This window comes from Dermochelys coriacea, chromosome 21 (assembly GCF_009764565.3).
Source record: "Dermochelys coriacea isolate rDerCor1 chromosome 21, rDerCor1.pri.v4, whole genome shotgun sequence".
In the NCBI taxonomy this organism is placed as follows: domain Eukaryota; kingdom Metazoa; phylum Chordata; order Testudines; family Dermochelyidae; genus Dermochelys; species Dermochelys coriacea.
Window position 1 is genome coordinate 12,673,768 of NC_050088.1, and position 19,530 is coordinate 12,693,297.

The 19,530-nt window shown below is 45.7% G+C and overlaps 1 protein-coding gene across 2 annotated transcripts in view; it reads left to right on the forward strand.

Annotated features, from left to right (window-relative positions):
- Window positions 1-19,408, forward strand: part of LOC119846263 (potassium voltage-gated channel subfamily A member 3-like) — a 30,894-nt gene extending 11,486 nt beyond the window's left edge. Inside the window, exon 2 of one of the 2 annotated variants that reach the window (XM_038379675.2) lies at window positions 13,661-19,408. The gene's annotated coding sequence lies outside the window, so the exon portion shown is untranslated. The remainder of the gene's footprint in view (window positions 1-13,660) is intronic. The other variant, XM_043500381.1, reaches the window with a different exon arrangement.
- The last annotated feature ends 122 nt before the right edge of the window (window positions 19,409-19,530 follow it).

A 19,530-nucleotide genomic window follows, 5' to 3' on the forward strand; every position in this document is an offset into this window, starting at 1 on the left:
GATGCGTCACTGCAAACTACCCGCAACCCCCCTGCTGGCGGCCTACACTGGCAGGGCACCCGTCATAAAACACAAGATGCCCCCCCCACCAGAAAAACATGATGGAGGGCAGTTTTGGGAGTTCGCCTGCCCTTCTTTGGGGTGATATTTCCCTGGGATGCAAAGGGCCAGGCTCCTGAGAATCAGAACACAGGCTGTGGCTCCTGGATCCCAGGGCTGGTTCTGCACTGCCCCAAGCACCGGTGTAGTTTAGTTTAGAACAGCCTCAGGGCTGCTTTGATCTGCACCAGCTGGTTATGGCTTCCAATGAGCTGTCCATCAGCCAGGGACTGCAAGAGTGTTCTGGCTGTGCTACCTTCCCTCCCTGGCACCCCCCTGCGTCCGGGGCTGTATGGGGGCAAAGGGGTCGTGTAGAAGCCACTGATGCCTTTCCTGCTGGATCACAGGTTTCAGAGTAGCAGCCGTGTTAGTCTGTATTCGCAAAAAGAAAAGGAGTACCGGTGGCACCTTAGAGACTAACAAATTTATTAGAGCATAAGCTTTCGTGAGCTACAGCTCACTTCATCGGATGCATTTGGTGGAAAAAACAGAGGAGAGATTTATATACACACACACAGAGAACATGAAACAATGGGTTTATCATACACACTGTAAGGAGAGTGATCACTTAAGATAAGCCATCACCAGCAGCAGGGGGGGGAAAGGAGGAAAACCTTTCATGGTGACAAGCAAGGTAGGCTAATTCCAGCAGTTAACAAGAATATCAGAGGAACAGTGGGGGGTGGGGTGGGAGGGAGAAATACCATGGGGAAATAGTTTTACTTTGTGTAATGACTCATCCATTCCCAGTCTCTATTCAAGCCTAAGTTAATTGTATCCAGTTTGCAAATTAATTCCAATTCAGCAGTCTCTCGTTGGAGTCTGTTTTTGAAGCTTTTTTGTTGAAGTATAGCCACTCTAAGATCTGTGATCGAGTGACCAGAGAGATTGAAGTGTTCTCCAACTGGTTTTTGAATGTTATAATTCTTGACGTCTGATTTATGTTCATTCATTCTTTTACGTAGAGACTGTCCAGTTTGGCCAATGTACATGGCAGAGGGGCATTGCTGGCACATGATGGCATATATCACATTGGTAGATGCGCAGGTGAACGAGCCTCTGATAGTGTGGCTGATGTGATTAGGCCCTATGATGGTATCCCCTGAATAGATATGTGGACAGAGTTGGCAACGGGCTTTGTTGCAAGGATAGGTTCCTGGGTTAGTGGTTCTGTTGTGTGGTGTGCGGTTGCTGTTGAGTATTTGCTTCAGATTGGGGGGCTGTCTGTAAGCAAGGACTGGTCTGTCTCCCAAGATCTGAGAGAGCGATGGCTCGTCCTTCAGGAGAGGTTGTAGATCCTTGATGATGCGTTGGAGAGGTTTTAGTTGGGGGCTGAAGGTGATGGCTAGTGGCGTTCTGTTTTCTTTGTTGGGCCTGTCCTGTAGTAGGTGACTTCTGGGTACTCTTCTGGCTCTGTCAATCTGTTTCTTCACTTCAGCAGGTGGGTATTGTAGTTGTAGGAATGCATGATAGAGATCTTGTAGGTGTTTGTCTCTGTCTGAGGGGTTGGAGGAAATGCGGTTATATCGTAGCGCTTGGCTGTAGACAATGGATCGAGTGGTATGATCTGGATGAAAGCTAGAGGCATGTGGGTAGGAATAGCGGTCAGTAGGTTTCCGATATAGGGTGGTGGTTATGTGACCATCGCTTATTAGCACCATAGTGTCCAGGAAGTGGATCTCTTGTGTGGACTGGTCCAGGCTGAGGTTGATGGTGGGATGGAAATTGTTGAAATCATGGTGGAATTCCTCAAGAGCTTCTTTTCCATGGGTCCAGATGATGAAGATGTCATCAATGTAGCGCAAGTAGAGTAGGGGCATTAGGGGACGAGAGCTGAGGAAGCGTTGTTCTAAGTCAGCCATAAAAATGTTGGCATACTGTGGGGCCATGCGGGTACCCATCGCAGTGCCGCTGATTTGAAGGTATACATTGTCACCAAATGTGAAATAGTTATGGGTCAGGACAAAGTCACAAAGTTCAGCCACCAGGTTAGCCGTGACAGTATCGGGGATACTGTTCCTGACGGCTCGTAGTCCATCTTTGTGTGGAATGTTGGTGTAGAGGCTTCTACATCCATAGTGGCTAGGATGGTGTTTTTAGGAAGATCACCAATGGACTGTAGTTTCCTCAGGAAATCGGTGGTGTCTCGAAGATAGCTGGGAGTGCTGGTAACGAAGGGCCTGAGGAGGGAGTCTACATAGCCAGACAATCCTGCTGTCAGGGTGCCAATGCCTGAGATGATGGGGCGTCCAGGATTTCCAGGTTTATGGATCTTGGGTAGCAGATAGAATACCCCAGGTTGGGGCTCCAGGGGTGTGTCTGTGCGGATTTGTTCTTGTGCTTTTTCAGGGAGTTTCTTGAGCAAATGCTGTAGTTTCTTTTGGTAACTCTCAGTGGGATCAGAGGGTAATGGCTTGTAGAAAGTGGTGTTGGAGAGCTGCCTAGTAGCCTCTTGTTCATACTCCGACCTATTCATCCGATGAAGTGAGCTGTAGCTCACGAAAGCTTATGCTCTAATAAATTTGTTAGTCTCTAAGGTGCCACAAGTACTCCTTTTCTTTTAGTGTATACCAGTGTAAGCCTGCAGTCACTCTATTCAGGTCAACAGAGCGTATCTGAGACCAGAATTTGGCCCTGAATTCATGGAATCTAAGTAGCTGCTTTAGCCTCTCCTTTTTGCAACCATTCCAATGTTTCGGGATGGGTCACAGTAGATGTATCCAGATTTCACATTTTGTACAATGCTTACTGAATAGGGAGAACGGTTAATACGCTAACAACATCTATGTGAACAGCATGCTCATCCTATGTAACAGGGACACACGTTTGCTGGTTTCATTTTGAATGCATCGGGACTTTAATACAAACTTCTATGTTTTGTCACTTGGTTAAATGAAATGATGTTTTTGCCCATTAAGAAAACATTCCCTCTTGCAACCGAGGAATATGTACCTGTGTTTGTCCTTTTTTATTGAAGCCATTTTAACACTGCTGCTGGCAGTACAGGGCAAAATACAACCAACAGTGCTTTGCTGAAAAATACTGCTCATTAATTCCACTGTGACTATTTGATTAGACAGTCTATGAGCAAAATGCTGTTTTACAAGCTCCACAAGTTTCACAAATCCACCTGTGCGTCATATATCAATGAACAGGCCTTAGATTTTCATTCTGAGTAAACCCTGCAGTAACACATTGACAAACATTCCTGCATGAAAATCCCCTCGGGGCTCCATCATTCCCCCTACCCCCTCCGCCCCCCCTTTTTTTAAATGAATCAAGACATGTTGAAGTAAATTAAAACTGGTCTTGTGTCAGACTGAGATGAAGCAAGATTTGGCTTTTAGCTAGTCAGTCTGTTTTGGAGTGGCTGAGTTTCTCACCCACAACTGCTTTCATCCCAGATCACAGTCTGAGTAATCCTGGTTAGATGACCACATTCGTAAACTAAAATCCAAACAAACTGAAATGCACAAAGCTTGATATAGATGGCTGATTTTTTTAAATAGATCATTTTTTGGAAGGCACTGCCATTCAGACATTTTTCAGTATTTTTTCTGAGTCTGCACATGGACAGTGTATGCATAGATGTGTATGTGTGTGTGTCTGTTTATATAGATAGACATTTAGAACACCTGTTTTTTAGCCAGTTTGCCCATAAATTAATATTTGGTATTAAGGATTTTATACAGATTTGGGATTTTTTTTTAAAATACAAAACAAAACAAGTGCATCTGCTTGATTTGGGCAAAACAGACACAAATGTTTGGAGTTGTCAGACCAGTTTAGAGCAGTAGCTCATCTAGTGTTATCTCTGACAGTGGCCAGTACCAAATGCTTCAGAGGAAGGGCAAGAAACCCCATAGTGGAGAGTTATCGAATCGCTCTCTGGACCAGATAGAGTTTGAATGAAACCTCTGCTGATTTCCCCAAATGCCATTTTTCAAATGACTGAAACACAAGCTAAAACATTGTACTTCAGACGGAACCCTTTAAGCTGATAGTTATGAATATATAATTAATCAATCATGAGTGAGCCAGCTCACCATTCTAATCTCTTAACAGATTGAACACCGGAAGTTTTGACACTGTCATTTAGGAAGAAGGGAACAAATTGAATCAGTGCTGATGGATGCATGTGAAAGCACCGTTCTGCAGCTGACTGTGGATGAGAGTGGGGTTCTATTGAGCATCCGCATACAGCCAGGTTCAGAGTTGGGACCCAGAAGATTGTAACAAAGAGTCCGCAAAGGATTCACGCAGATTTAGCGACTGGACCGCCCAGGGGCTGTACCATTCAGCAGAATTAGAGAATGGAAATTAAACAAAGCAATGTATTTGCTGCTATTCTTCGGCTATTCAGATGAACAAACAGGAGCAGAACACGGCCCAGGGTTATTGCCATAGTATGGTCCAGTGGATAGAGCACTGGGTTGGGACTCAGGACATTTAGATTCTATTTTTTCTGACACTGACCTGCTTGCTGAACTTGGGCAAGTCACAGCCCTTCTCTGTGCCTCAGTTTCCCTATAATGCAAGAGGGGGATAATGATACTGACCTTCTTTGTGCTTTGAGAGCTACAGATGAAAAGCAAAATATAAGAATTATAGAGTTTAAGGCCAGAAGGGACCACCAGATCATCTGGTCTGACCTCCTATAGATCACAGGCCACTTCCTGCCCCAGCACCTACACACTAAACCCAATAACTGAAGTTAGACCAAGTATTACAGCCCAGAGGAGACTAAACTATGTATTTGTGGCATCTTAGAGACTAACAAATTTATTTGAGCATAAGCTTTCATGAAAGCTTATGCTCAAATAAATGTGTTAGTCTCTAAGGTGCCACAAGTCCTCCTTTTCTTTTTGCGAATACAGACTAACACGGCTGCTACTCTGAAACCTAAACTATGTATGTGCCACAGGCAGAGAACAGGAGGGACTGAGGTGCACCAGTGCTTGAGGCCCTGCAGTGGGCAGGGAACTGATTAGGTGGGAAATACTCAGATAATTTTGGCAAGTGATCCGCACCCATATGCTGTAAAGGAAGGTGAAAAAAAACCCAGGGGCACTGCCAATATGACCTGGGGGAAAATTCTTTCCCCGCCCCACACATGGCCATCAGTTAGACCCTGAGCATAGTATTATTATTATTTATTTTAAACCCACGGGTGGGTGAACCATATGGAGGCTGGAGCTTTTATGAAACTTGTCTATTCTTTGAGGGTATTTGTAAAGCTGATTTAAGGTTCATGAACCGTTTTCCCTCCTTTGTAATTTAAACTTATGTTTAGTTTGCCAGAAGCTGGGAATGAGTGACAGGGGATGGCTCACTTGATGATTCCCTGTTCTGTTCATTCTGGGGCACCTGGCATTGGCCACTGTCAGAAGACAGGATACTGGGCTAGATGGACCTTTGGTCTGACCCAGAAGGGGCCGTTCTTATGTTAGTTTTCCTCACAAGGGAAATTCATTCAAAAATATTTTCCTAGCTGAAAGGGAGAACATGCTTTGCACCAGGTATGAAGACCTGCCCCCAAACTCCCTGTACACCGAGAAAAGCTAGGCTGCGGTGAGTTTTTTGACTTGTTGACAGCACTGGGTTAAATTGGGCCAAATTATTCATGTAGTTCCAACTCTGCAATTCCATTCAACTTGACAGGGATGTAACAGGGCAGATTTGAGCTCACTTGACCAGATCCTTCCCGCTGTTCTTTGGAGTAGCTCCCTTGACATCCAGCGGAGTCATGCCAGTTTACACCTGCTGAGGATCTAGCCCACTGTATCTGTTTTCATTAGAATTTTTCTCTCGGTTTCCCTGCTTATTTCCTCCACTATGTCTCTTTGAGTTTGCTTTTCCTCCTCCAACTTTTGCTCCGTTTCTCTCTCTCATTTCTGAAGTGTCTGTATCTATTGTTCATCCTAATTTCCCCCTGTCCCCCGCTTCTTTTATCACTCTCTCTCCAAACTGGAGCTCAAACCTAGCATTTGAGCTCAAGTTAAGTTTGCAAACCCACAGTTCTAGAGTGGGTTTGCAATGAGACAAAACAAACCTTGTCCATCCCTAACTTGAAACTAGCGGACACATCTCTGGGGCTGTCAAGCTGGCACATCTCAACAATGCTCAATTCACTTTGAAATATAATCTGTACTGAAAAGTGTGAAAGGAAGCTATCTTGGACTTGTGTGCATGCACAACATGCTATGGAAGGAAATGCTTTTTAACACATCCTCATATGTGTCGTGTATGCCAACGCATAGTCCTTGAACTTTAGGTTTTTTGAATAAGGCCTCGAGTCACAGATTGCTAAACATTCTGCTTTAAAAAAATCCCCTCTGTCTTTCATAATCATCTCCTCCCTCACCCTTTTCAGTTTTAATTGAATGAGTCTAAGTGAAGTCAATGGGATGAATTTGGCTCCTGTCCTGTACATGAAAGCAAATCTCATTTCAGATTGACCTGAATCAGGCATTGGATTTTATCTTATCTCTCTGCTTTCAATATGAATAAACTTTCCAGCCAGTATTGCGCTCATCCGTAGTTCTAAATCTGAGTAATCCTGAGAAAGGCAGTATCATTTGAAGGCACCAAAACAGACAGATCCTTCCTTGCCCTGGCCTTACTCCTGCCTATCTGCAGTTTGGATCATTGCGCATTCGCTCAGCTGGATTCCCTGGTCCCTGCAGGAGAAGAGAGATGGGGTGGGGAGGGCAAAGTGACACCTCCTCCCCATCCCCCTCCCTGTTGCTCCTGGATGCACTGCCTTGGTGTTGGTTGTTGGGGCCACCAGCAGGGGTTGGGCCCTGCCACCCTCTGGAGTCACCAGGGGCATAAGGCTGTAGGAGCAGAGGGCCAGTGAGTTCCCCACCTTCCCAGGGGCAGAGGGGCTCAGGCTTTGGGCTTCAGCTATGGCAGGGCAGCAGGCTCTCGCTGCGGAGCTTCGGGCGACAGCCCTGGGAGCTGGCTGTGTGGCAGCAGGCCCCAGGGGCCAGCCACATAGCTTCGGGCTCCATCCTTGGGCCCCCGTCCTCTGGCTGCGGGACTTTGGGCTTCAAGCTCCAGCCCTCGTTGCCTCCCCCATTCCCTCACTTCCACCTCCCCTGACCCTCCCCAAGGGCTTAATTTGTACCCAGGCTTGCCAGGGCTGTGGAAAGTGATACTTGTGTGTTTGTCAATATCACTTTTCACAACAGACTTACTAGCTAGCAGTAAATAACTTACTGTGATTTGGACGTGCTTATGTGCCTATTTATTTGTTTTTCCTAAAGCTAAATAAGTATTTAAGGAAAGAGCAGGAGAGCGATCACCAGCAAGAGTCAGTGGCTGCACTCTGAGGCCACCAAAATTTTTGTCCTGAGAACCCCTGTAATGGCAGTTTCTGAAAACCCCAGACTTTGCTGAGCCTGGTCAGTCATGGCTCCGAGCAGAACCTGCACTTGGTTTTAGGCTGTGAGCCCCTCCTGGCACTGGACGCAGATAGTGACCATGACCCGGCAAGCAGCTTTTGATACCGAAGGCCACGGGGCTCTCTTTCTGCAGACCCCAGGAGGGATGGGTGGAATCATTTCTGGATGGTGGGGAGAGTGCTCCTTTACCCCAAGACCACAAGGGGTTCTGTTTTTTCACCTCTCTCATTCAACATGTATATGCAATAGGTGGGAGGGTTAGCGAGTGAACATGAGCTGGGATATGTTCCATATGCTGATGACACCCAGGTTTTTTATCTTTGTTATATCTGACAGGCCTCGTCAGTGCATCATTCCGATGCAGACCTTGCTCCCGTTATCCACTCTTTTGTCATCACCAGCTTAGAGTACTGAAATATGCTTTATGTGGAGCACTTGGAAACTGAAGCTGGCCCCAAATGCAGTGAGCCAGTTTATTGCTTGGAATTTCATGCCGGGAGCCTGTTACACCAATGTTTCGGGAGCTGCACTGAATTCCAGGTGGAATTCAAGATGCTGTTTTTAGCTGGTCATTAGGGTTGCCAGGCCTCCGGTTTCTGACTGGAACGCCCGGTTGAAAAGGGACCCTTTTTGTGCCGTTAAAAGTCTGGACGGCGGCGCAGTTGGGGGCCGGGGCTAAGGCAGGCTCTCTAGTGGCCCCCTAGATGCACGTGCAGCCAAGGGGGCTCCACATGCTGTTCCTGCCCCAAGGGCCGGCTCTGCAGCTCCCATTAGCCGGGATCCCAGAGTTCCCAGAATCCACACCCCCAGCCAGAGCCTGAACCCCCTCCCACACTCTGAACCACTCAGCCCCCACCCAGAGCCCCCTCCTGCACCCCAAACCCTTCATCCCCAGCCCCACCCCAGAGCCTGCACCCCCAGCTGGAGCCCTCACTCCCCTCCCAATCCCCTGCTCCAGACTGATGAAAGTGAATGAGGGTGAGGTAGAGTGAGCGACGGAGGGAGGGGGGAATGGAGCAAGCAGGGGCGGGGCCTTGGAGAAGGGGCAGGGCCGGGTGTTCTTTTTTGTGCAATTAGAAAGTTGGCAACCCTAGCTACGACAAATGGGTTGGGACCCATCTATCACAGCAAACTCTTTTTCTCTTAGCTATGCTGCTGCTGAGATCAGCTCAGGGTCTTGAGCCAGAGCTGCCTCATTCTTCTGGAGGCATTTTAAGTTTGGCAGTTCATTCCCCACGGCCAGAACCCAGCTTTGTTAAACGTCACGGCACGTGCACAGACCGTGGAGGAGGGCGTTTGAGGCTGTTACCTGCATCAAGAAGGGGAGTGTTTATCTTCTTATTTCTGCAGGTGCATCTAGCTGTGTATTTGCTGAGTGGGAAGAACATTTCATTGTGGAAATTAAATGAGGTAGCAGTGTCCAGCGCAGAGGAAGGGGACTTGTTCAAACCAAATCTAAACCAGATCTATGGTATTTTAAAAGTGCCAATCACCTAATCTAATGGTATTAAGGTGCCCTTGCTATCCAAGCACTGAATTAAGGAGGTGCAGGGATGCTAGTGTTGGGTAGGATCTGTCTTTGGGATGGGATGGGGCGGAGGGAAAAGGAGAAATCACAAGGTTAAAGCTTCCCAGGTCAGATTCTGTGTTGAGTCTCCAGAAGAACCCAGGGGGAAGAAGGGGCACAGCTGTCTTTAAGACAGCTTTGTGCCTTCCCACGTCTAGATTACTTCAGGCCCCAGTTTGACTGAGACAAGCCAGGGGCCTGCTCGGACTTTTGGCGGCATCACTTGTGCAGCTTATGGTGCAAGCCAGAAGAGCCATACCACCGTACGCTGTGGTCCCGTCCCCAGCCAGAGCTTGCAAGGGAGAGGAGGCAGAATGGGGGGGGCAAACTCCCTCCCTTTAGTCCCTTGCTTCAAGAAAGGGCTCTGGTTTTGATGTTGCCGTGTGGTACCCACTGCCCACTCAGCAAAATGTACTTACTCTAGCTTCATGCAGGGCTCAGGCTTTGGCCCTAGCTCTATAGAGAACAGATATTTGTGGAGACTCATTATACCTATTTCTGTGTCTTGTTCAACGACCTTTTTAATCAGGCTCTTTAGAACTTCAGAACAAACATTTCTTCGGAGCTGAAATTGAGCACAGTCAGCTTCCACCTGAGAGTGAATTATTGGCCTAACATGGAGAGCACGGGGAAGGGCTGAGATTATTTGAATTAGACACACACACATGAACCTGTCCTTCCAAATTGCTGGGTGTTGCATACTTGTTCTTAAATTGCGTACTTATATGTTCTGCAGAAATCCCACCTCTCCCCCTAGCCTGGCCCGTTTCCATCCTCCCCTTCAGCACTACCAGAGGAAAGCATGAAAGGTGCTGTGACAGATACTGCATATAGTTGCCCTATCTTTTTTTATTTTGGGGGGGGGGGGTCATATTGTATTTTATGTTTAAAGTATGAACACCTCAAAAATCATTATCTTGAGATAGGCCCATTCATACCCCTTGTACCAATACAGATGATAGGTATTTATGTGCTCCTGGTTCACTGAAGGGAGGTGCATTTCCTGCAGAATCTGGAGTCACTGGTGGGTGATTAATGCAAAATCCCCCCATAGGTCACAATGAAGTGAGCTGTAGCTCACGAAAGCTTATGCTCTAATAAATTTGTTAGTCTCTAAGGTGCCACAAGTACTGCTTTTCTTTTTGCGAATTTCAGGGGAACTGCACCTTTGACCTTCTTGCCACTGGTATCTGTTCTAGGAATGCTCGTTCAGGTCTACGGCCTCTAGCATTTACCTCTCTTGGGGCAGGACTGACTCCCTGCGACACAGCCTTGGGAGGGCCTGACCCCCTGGGGAATAGGAGAAAGGATGTGGGTCCCTGCCCATAGAAAAATGAAGGCTAGACACCTCAGACCTGAATGGACATCCCTAGAGCTGATCGCAGAGGGGGTCAAAGGTGCAATTACCCCAGAACTGTGACAGGCTCCACAGAGCTGCTTGATCCTCCCTTCCCAGTGAGAGGAATGATCCATACACAGCTAGTTCCGGGGCCTAACTCTCAGCTACTCCAGTTTAATTCAAGAGCGATTCAGTTAAAGTCACTAAAGTTTGACTGGTGAGAAACAGGTCTGAGAGGCGATTCAAGCCTAGTATCCTTTTAATGACAAATGCAAGGTTTCTCCCATAGATGAATCTGGAAATGTCAGCTGCAAATGAATTTAAGTATGTTTGAAACTGACAGCCATATAGTTGTCATAAGTGTATTAGATAATGGCCATTTGGGGGTACTTAGGATTGCAATAAGCAAACGTAGTGGTAACAGGATGTTTGAGTAGTACAGGAAAATGTGTTTTACTTCTCTGTGTAGCCACTGTAGAGTCCTAGAGTGGTGAAAACCCATTAGAATTCATGTGAACAATCCCTAAACTAAAAGGTTTGGAAAAAGGCAAAATTGCCTTTGATACACTGACCGCATATTTGCCAAATGTAATTCAGCTCCCCCCGCCCTAAAGCCTTTGAATCATTGCTTTATCTTTATGAAGTAGGTTTTTTTGAATATTAATTAGAAGCAAATTTAAATGTATAATTATTTAGAGGAAAAGCAGTAATGTGTCTCATGAACATTTGTGCCCTGTGTTGCAAAGAGTAAAATATGTCTGTCGTAGTATGATAATTGAGACAGGAGAAAGAGGGTCAGTTTTCAGGAGGGACTTAATTTGGTGAGACAGCCGAAGTGCGGATTGCAAGTTGGGGGCCAGGCTGCAACCATCGGCTGCTCTTTCTGCATACAGTACAGGCTTCTCCACATACTCAGTATAGTGCTATAATTTTACCTGCCTGCTTGGAGCAGGGGGACTTGACCTACAGTCTCCTGCTCCTGGGGACCAAGGGGGCCTAACCACTGTATTACAGCATCTTTCCTACTTGCTCCGGCTCAATCACTCTTTATCTATCTACAGTGGAACAGCTTCAGGAGCTTGCGGGAGCCCTACATCTATATATCCCATAGTTCATTGGCTATAGCCCTCAGAGATGTGGAGACCCCTGTTCAAATCCTCGCCTCCTCTGGCAGGAAGGGGGAAATGAACCTGGCAGGCTGGGTTTTGTGGATTGCATTTTTAGGTACCTGTTTCTCCCTACTCATTGTATAGGGAACCTTAGCATCTAACTTGGCTTTGTGGGTCACAGCGTAGTTCCTCTGATTTTCTAGGTGCCTAAAAGTTAAGCGCCATGACACTCAGCATTGCAACATTTAAGTCCCTTTGTGGATTGCAACCTAGGTGCCTAAATATCTTTAAAAATCTGGCGCATGGCCTTGATTCTGGAACATGATCTGCACTAGTAGACGCATGCAGAACCTACTGAGATTTGGGGCAGGTGGACAGAGAACCAGTGAAGTCAGTAGGACTCTGCGTTAGTTGCAGGGTGTACTTCCAGCAGTCAGTTTGCAGAATTGTGGACTAAAGGGGCCTATGGATTAGCACTTCCTATTTTATCCATTGAGGTTGCAGTCCTGTAGCCATTGTATATCCTAGTCAGCATAAGATCCAAATATGGACATTATTAATTTAATGAGGCCCACGTTTTTAAAAGAGTCGCACACTGGGGCACACTGGGTGCCGATCTCTTTTGAAAATCGTATGGTTACTTGGGCGTCTGAGTGGGAGCTGAGCTCTTTTGAAAAATCTGACCTCGATGTGTATGCTGAGCATTTGAAAATCTGGCTCCGCACGACTGCAGTGGATTGGAAGAGGACATACCCACTACCAGAGCAATTTACACGCTACAGAAACATTTTCACAAGCATCTGTGTGATTTAGGAGCCTAAACAGTAGTGAAAGGCAGTAGGACTTGGGCTTGTCTACATGGGGAAAAAGCTGTTGCAGAATAGTTTCTGCATGGACACGTTTATTCCACACGAGGACCTTTGTGCAGTTTAGATTCATCCAGTTTGTAAGTGGATTAAGCTCATCTGAACAAAGGTACTCTTAGTTCTGAGCAAGTGTCCACACAAGCTCTATTCCGCAATAGTCTTTGCAAAATAATCTAAGCGTATGTCTTCACTACCAACGTTAACATGCCTGTATAGTTGTGGCACCAGTGCTGGGAGAGCTGTAAAAACAAACCCACCCCCATGAGGGGAGTAGCTACCAGTGCTTGGGGTGCAGATGCCAGTGCTGGTGCACTGTCTACACTGCCCCTTTCCAGCGCTGAAAGTTGCATCGCTCGGGGGCATGTGTTTTTCTGTGTAGACAAGGCCCAAAAAGTTCAATAGCTTCCCCCTGTAGACAAGTCTAAGTCACTCAGGTGGATTTGAAAATGTTACCGTAACTACATAGGCTCAATGGGAGTTTTGGTTGCATTTAAAAAAAAAGGGCAAGCAGGACCATTCATTTTGTAGAGCGATAGATTTCCAAAACTCTCTTTGGTGTTGTATCTCAAAGAAACAGTAGGACTTCCCCTCTATAAAATGTCGCTTTCTATTTGCTTTGTCCTAGTTAAATGTCTGAAATATTTCAATCTTAACTAAATGTTGCAGGTAAAGTTTCTACAGGGTAGTGACAATATTTGCATTAAATTTGTTAGTCTCTAAGGTGCCACACATATTCCTTTTCTTTTTTGACAATATTTGCAGTCATTAGAGATGACTGGATTTCTCTCCCCCCCCTTTACTACATTGGCAAATCTACCCATAATTTTATCATTTCAAAGGTGTCAAATACTTGGGGTCAAATTCTGTTCTGAGTCCAGTGATGCAAATCAGGACTGCCTGCTCGGATGTTACTCTGCATTTCCACCGGGTACAAACCTGGCCTTGCCTCTCTGTAATCATTCACATACATTTGCCATCATCAGTTCACACTAATTTTTTGCCAGATTTACAAGACCAACCAGTTGCTAAACATCATCTGAATCATATCAGGCCTTAACAAAGCCAGCTTGATTGAGATAAACATGATGAGGGAAAGCCATGTCATGCTAATTATCCCGGGTAGGATTTGAGACTCAACATTAATGAGAGATAATAATTGAGCATATTTTTGGATCTTTTCCTGTCTTTAGGATATCAAACTTTGTTATTTAGACTGTGCTGCATTCAGACTGTTAAACTGCTTTAATTAGCTATTTTGCACTTTTCATTTTTAGGGCACGAAGATTTCAAAGGTTCTTAAAGGGGATCTGTGCGCAAGATGTGTTCCACTTTGCCTTAAAAAAAAAAATCCAAACACTTTCTTTCAAAGCTGTTATTTACCCTGCCCAACAGAAAACAGAAGTCATCTCAACGTAAGAGCTACAAAACTATAGCTGGCCAGTAAAATATTTATTAAAAGAATCAGACACATCAAGAATGCAGTGACTAGTTATATTCTGAACATCATGGACTGAACGGATGGATGGATGGATGGCCTACCCTATTATGTATGCAGTACTTTAACTTCTTGTGACATAAAGAGTTCTACATGTTATCTGTGTTTTTTAAAAAGTGCATTATGTAGAAGGGAACATCTTTTCAGCCAGAAGATTATCTTCAAACCAGGTGCAATATAATAATGAGACCGAACAAAGCCAGGAAAAGGCAGAAGGGGGCAGAAAGTCACGTGGACCTTATTTCAGCCTTTTAAAAAAAACAACAAAAACCCCATACACTCATGAAAGATTAAACAACCAGAATGGAAATGTTAAACAAAGCAGCTAATAAACAATCCAAATGTTTTATTTGTAACAATTTAGCTGCTCTTGCTGTTTTATTTCAAATGACTTTATCACAGGCTGTGTCCAGCCATGAGAAATGAATGAGTAATGTTCTATTTTTCTGTGAAATGTTAGTTATAACTAGGTATGTTCTGTACCAAAGGATTTCCAGTTTACTCTAGCCCTCATTACACTAGGAGAAAAGGGTAACATCATCCACTGATGCCGAAGAGGAAGGCGTTGAAGCATCAGCTAACAAGCTGTGCCTGGCTTTAAAAAGCAATTCAGTTTAAAAGAAAAACTAAAGTGTCCGGGTCGATAGCTGTGGGAGCTAGGGGTGACTAATAGTGACCCTAGCATCACCATAATTCACTCCTCATTTCACAGACATCAATTCTCCCTCTTCTACAGTATGTTGAACGTTATCAGGAGTGCATATTATAGTATTGGTTTATAATACTAGAATAAAAAAGGAGTCCGTAACGTTATTTATGTAACAACTGCTGTTTTATTTTACATCAGTTCGTTATTTTCCCACTGACATCCAGTGCACCGAGGTTAAAGAGAGATGCAGCAAATCATTCCTTTAGCGCGCTGATAAAGTGGAACCTCTCGCATTTGGAGTGATGTCTGAGAGACACGCTGCCGACGACAATGTTGTCAGCAAGTAGGCGAGCAATTGCAGAGGGAAGGAGAGTGCCTCACAAAGAATCCTTTGTTCATTTACTGACCATTACGATACTTGGTTGTTTTTGCTAGTAACACTAGTGTATTAAATAAAGCCCAGATTTTAGCTTATGGTCGAGGAGCCTACAGCATCAATCGGGGAAATGGATGTGAAAAGATAGCATAAAGCTCACCTTTACATTCCCACCCCGACTGTATACGAGTCGGGTCCCATGGTATAAATTATGCTGGCTGGAAAGGACTTAGGGAACATCTACACAGCAAACAAACTTCGGTGGCTGGCCTGGATCAGCTGACTCAGACTCACAGGGCTCTGGCTGCAAAACCGCTATGTAAATAGCAGCTAGGGATTGAGGAATGCAGGGAAGTCCTGAGAACACCTTCAACCCCACCAGCAGCAGGAAGTGGGATGGCCTAGGGGCTGTTGACTGATTGTGCCACCACAGTATCCCCAGCACTGGTTACACTAGCACCCGCTCGTGTCAGGAGCTGCACGCCACAGTGAAGACACTTGTCCAAACCCTGCTCTGGCACATGGGACTTCAGTACAGCATCCTCCGTGCTGAACTCTTTGCTCCGAAGCGTGGGAAGATGCCACGGTGGGGTAGGAATCTTAAGGTGTGCAGATCAGCGAGGTGCAATTGTAATCACTGCTTATTGGGAAAACTAGCAATAGGCCTTCCTCTTCCTCCTCCTAATATATATAGCACCCAGCTGCATTCTAAGCAAGGGATTCTTCTCCCCGTCCAGAAGCGTAGCCACTTGGGAGATCAGATGCGTGGGTGTGAGGAGCACTAGCTCATCTGCTGTGCCTGTTTTCCCTAGGACAGTACAGGGAAATAGCAGCTCTCTGTATTTTGATGATGGGACTCCAGCAAAGCCAAACTGCGAAGAGGCAGACAAGCCCCCATGTGTTGCTCTAAAAAGTTTCTCCCCGCCCAGAGTTCGTTTTCAGACATTCATCCCCCTGCATCGCTCCATCTGACACCTTGCCGACATCCACTCAAAGCCGTACCAAACACGGACAGTACTTCGCAGGAGGAGTAGGGTTATGACTGCAATAGGTTTCGAGTCTTGTATAAAAAGGAAATATCATAGACAGGGCCCGATCCAAAGCCTGTTGAAGCTGATGGGTTTCGGATGAGGCTCTGCATGGTATTACTTAAAAAAAAATCCCAAAACACCCCACCCCATTGTTTATTTTTAACCACATCACGGCAGCTGTTTTCGCAGAGGCTGCTTGTCAACCCAGATTGAGACGGAGTTGGTTCTCTCTGCCGTGGGGGATAGAGAAGCAACAGCAGAACCACCACCATATGAAGAAATAGCATGAACAGAGGCAGTGAAAGCAGGACGAGTGGAGACTCTCTGTTGGGGCCGTTATTCTCTTTTGGGTCAGTATCCCAAGAGCATTTTCAATGTATATGAAATTCAGCTGTTACAGGAAACAGAATAAAGACCATTGTCTATTGTACAGTTGGCTAGAACAAACATCCCCATCTTTCCAACTAATGGTAAAGTGTGCTTGGAGTGGAAGCTTACACACACACACACACACACACACACACTCTCTCTCTCTCTCTCTCTCTCTCTCTCTCTCTCTTCAAACCAGGATACCAGGCAATCAGGCCATGTGCGAGAAATGCTTTCAAACGGGACTCTAAGTCCAGAAAAACATTTAAAAAAAATAAATATCCTACCCACCCTGGCATACAGGCTCTACAAAACAAAAATTTCTTTAGAGAGAATTTTTTAGGCTACGAAGTCAACCGATTGGCCTGTGTTTCACTTTGCACTGGAGCTATGAAGAGGAATCAAACTGAAATTAACTTCTTCAAAACCTTGGGTTTGGGCTGGATCGACAGGGGCCTGTTTGTAGTTCACAATTGCCAGCCTGGTCTGATTGTGAGGCCTGGCTGTTGTAAGATCCTCCTAATGCACAACTGGTGCTCAGTTTATAAAATTAGCTGTTGGTGGTAGGGAATAATTTCCTTGAAGGGACATGGCTAATCTTGTTTAGGCCTCAAAACTTATCTACCTGAAAACTGTCCAGGCCTTTAAGAACAAAACAAAAAAAGCCACATACACACAAACCTCACCCCCGCAAAATCCTTTTCTTGAATTCTTCCCTTCCCTCCCCCAAAGTAAAGAAATATTTCTGCTAGTGTCACCAGACCAGAGGCCACAGGGTGAATGCCCATATACCGTGACCATCATCATTCATTAAGGCAGGTCTTCTGGTTCCTGAAGACAGTGGTAACTGGAGCTGGGAGTCTGTGTAGGGGGGAACCTGGCAGAGAGTTTGTTCAGTGCACATGGCCAGTCAGGGGTGTGAAGGAAGGAGAAGGCTAAGAGAATGAGCAGAACCCTTGATCATTGGTGGCTGAGTGGGCTTCTCCAAGTGAAATCCTCCCGTTTTGGAGATTAAGATAGAGCCTTGAGGTTGAGGGTCCAGGACTTTGGATTGAGCTAGAGGTGGTAGCAATGGAAGGGAAGAGGTGGCTGAACAGGAAGAGACTGTTTGCTTGGCTATAAAGCCGGGACATAGTAAGATGGAAAGGGAAGGAGGAAGCGTTTGGAAAACAATTGGCCCTGCAGTTTGTGGAGTTCCTGGCACCAGTTCAAAGTCAGAATGGCAGGATGTTCGAACCCCCATCGCCACTGTACCAGTGGCTCCACAAAGCAGAAGGGAGTGGAGTCCCCAGGCCTTTGGGTTGTATAAAGAGAAGAGAATGAGCGTGCTGGAGCATCCAGGCATGACGTGGCCACAATGAGGTACCACGCTAGTCCATGCGAGTCAGGCAAATGCACCAGGCCCAGCCCTCCTCTCATACGACCTTTCCCCCAGGGCTACTCCGCAGAGTTTAATGGAACTGCTCCTGATTCACACCAGCAGGAGAGCAGTGAGGCCGAAGATCCGCAAGAAAAGGGGCGTGTTGTATAAATGGAGGGTGCCAAACTGAACCCTTCTGAGTTTATTAAAAAAAAAAACTTTTTGGGTCAATTAAGCTCAGTCCTGAAACCGTTTGATCGCTAATAGGAGTTAGAGCCCTTAGCACCTTTTAAATGTGTATGAAAAGAGCTAGCCGAAGGAGAGTTTCAAAAGCAGCTGAGTGATTTAGGAGCACAACTCCCATTGACTTTCAGCATAACGCATGCTCCCAAATCTCTTAGTGGCTTTCGGAAAAAAAGCCCCAAACCTCCCCCTCTAGAGACTGAAATGCTGCTTGTCCACAGACCAGCATTGCCTAGAGGTGAAAGGTTCCGTTTTCCATTATCAATCCCTGGAGGTATCCAATCCCAGAAACTCTGCTTTACGGAATGAGGCCTTGCAAAGTAACACAGATAAGTACATTTAAAAAAAATAAATAAAATAAAATAAAAGACATTGGGCCAGATCCTCAGCAAGTTTAACTTCACTGGAGCTGGGCTGATTTACACGAGGCTAGGATCTGGCCCTTAAACTAAGCCCATATCCCTTTAACTTCCTCTGTATATTTTTTCCTTCATATCTGTAGATTCCCACAGGTCTTCTCTCAATGCCAGCTCCCTCCTATCAGAGCTATTTGTGCATCAGCTTCCTGACCTGTCAATGAGCCCTTACAGGGTTGAAAACAAAGCCGAGTTATGTGGCCCGAGCCTGGTAGGTAACACTCCTCCCCCCACGAGTGTCTCACTTGCAGTGAAGAATCTCAGGATTCTTGGGTTCTTGTGGGTAGGATGTTTCAGACTGAAAAGATGGAGCTTCTTTGCCCAGTGGGCAGGATTCTCAGAAAAGGTTTAAGTCACTTAGTGGCACGCACACCATTGAAAAAAAAATAAATAAAATCAGTAGTTGACAGAGTAAGGCTGGAGATTTTTCAAAAGGGCCTAAGTGAGTGAGGCACCCAAACCCCATTGAAATTCAATGAGAGCTAGATACCTAACTCCCTTAGGATGCCAAAAGTAACAGTAAGAGGAAATACTTCAAAGCACCTGGCATAATTTGACCAAAAGGATGTGTGTCCAACACAGAGACAGTCTTACTCTGCACCCGGCCAATATTTAAATCAAAGGATCTGACACATGGGGGCCAGATTCTGATCTCATTTCCACTGGCATAAACTAGAGCTATTCCACTGACTTCAGTGGATCTGCTTCTGATGTAGCTGAGATCAGAATCAGGAGCCCTGGCTCTTGATTTGGTGTAATTTATGGTCTCGCTCTCGAATACTAAAATGTTTGTTTACAGTGTTTCCTGCTGCTTAATATGCTTGCGGGGTTGGACTCTTGAGTCTTAAAATGAAATGAACAAAGGCTTCAGCAGATTTGAAGTGAGCCTAAAGCCACTTGTGAAAGCACTTTTCCACCCCGTGAACATTCAGGAATCGATTGGATTGCAAACACAGGCAGAGTATCAGTCTAGAGTCTGATCCAGCACCTCTCAAGTCACGTGGGTAGCCCTTGCTCACACGACTTCAGTAAGATTACTTACACGAGTAAGGGGGACAGATTGGAGCCACACGTTGGCATGAGGAAAAAATAATTTCCTAGAGTGCATCTCATCACCAACCTTGGAAAGCACGGTGGCTACCAGTCCCAAAGGGGTTCAATGAGTCTTAAAGGGTTTCTTTTAGAACACTGTAAAGTATTCCTTC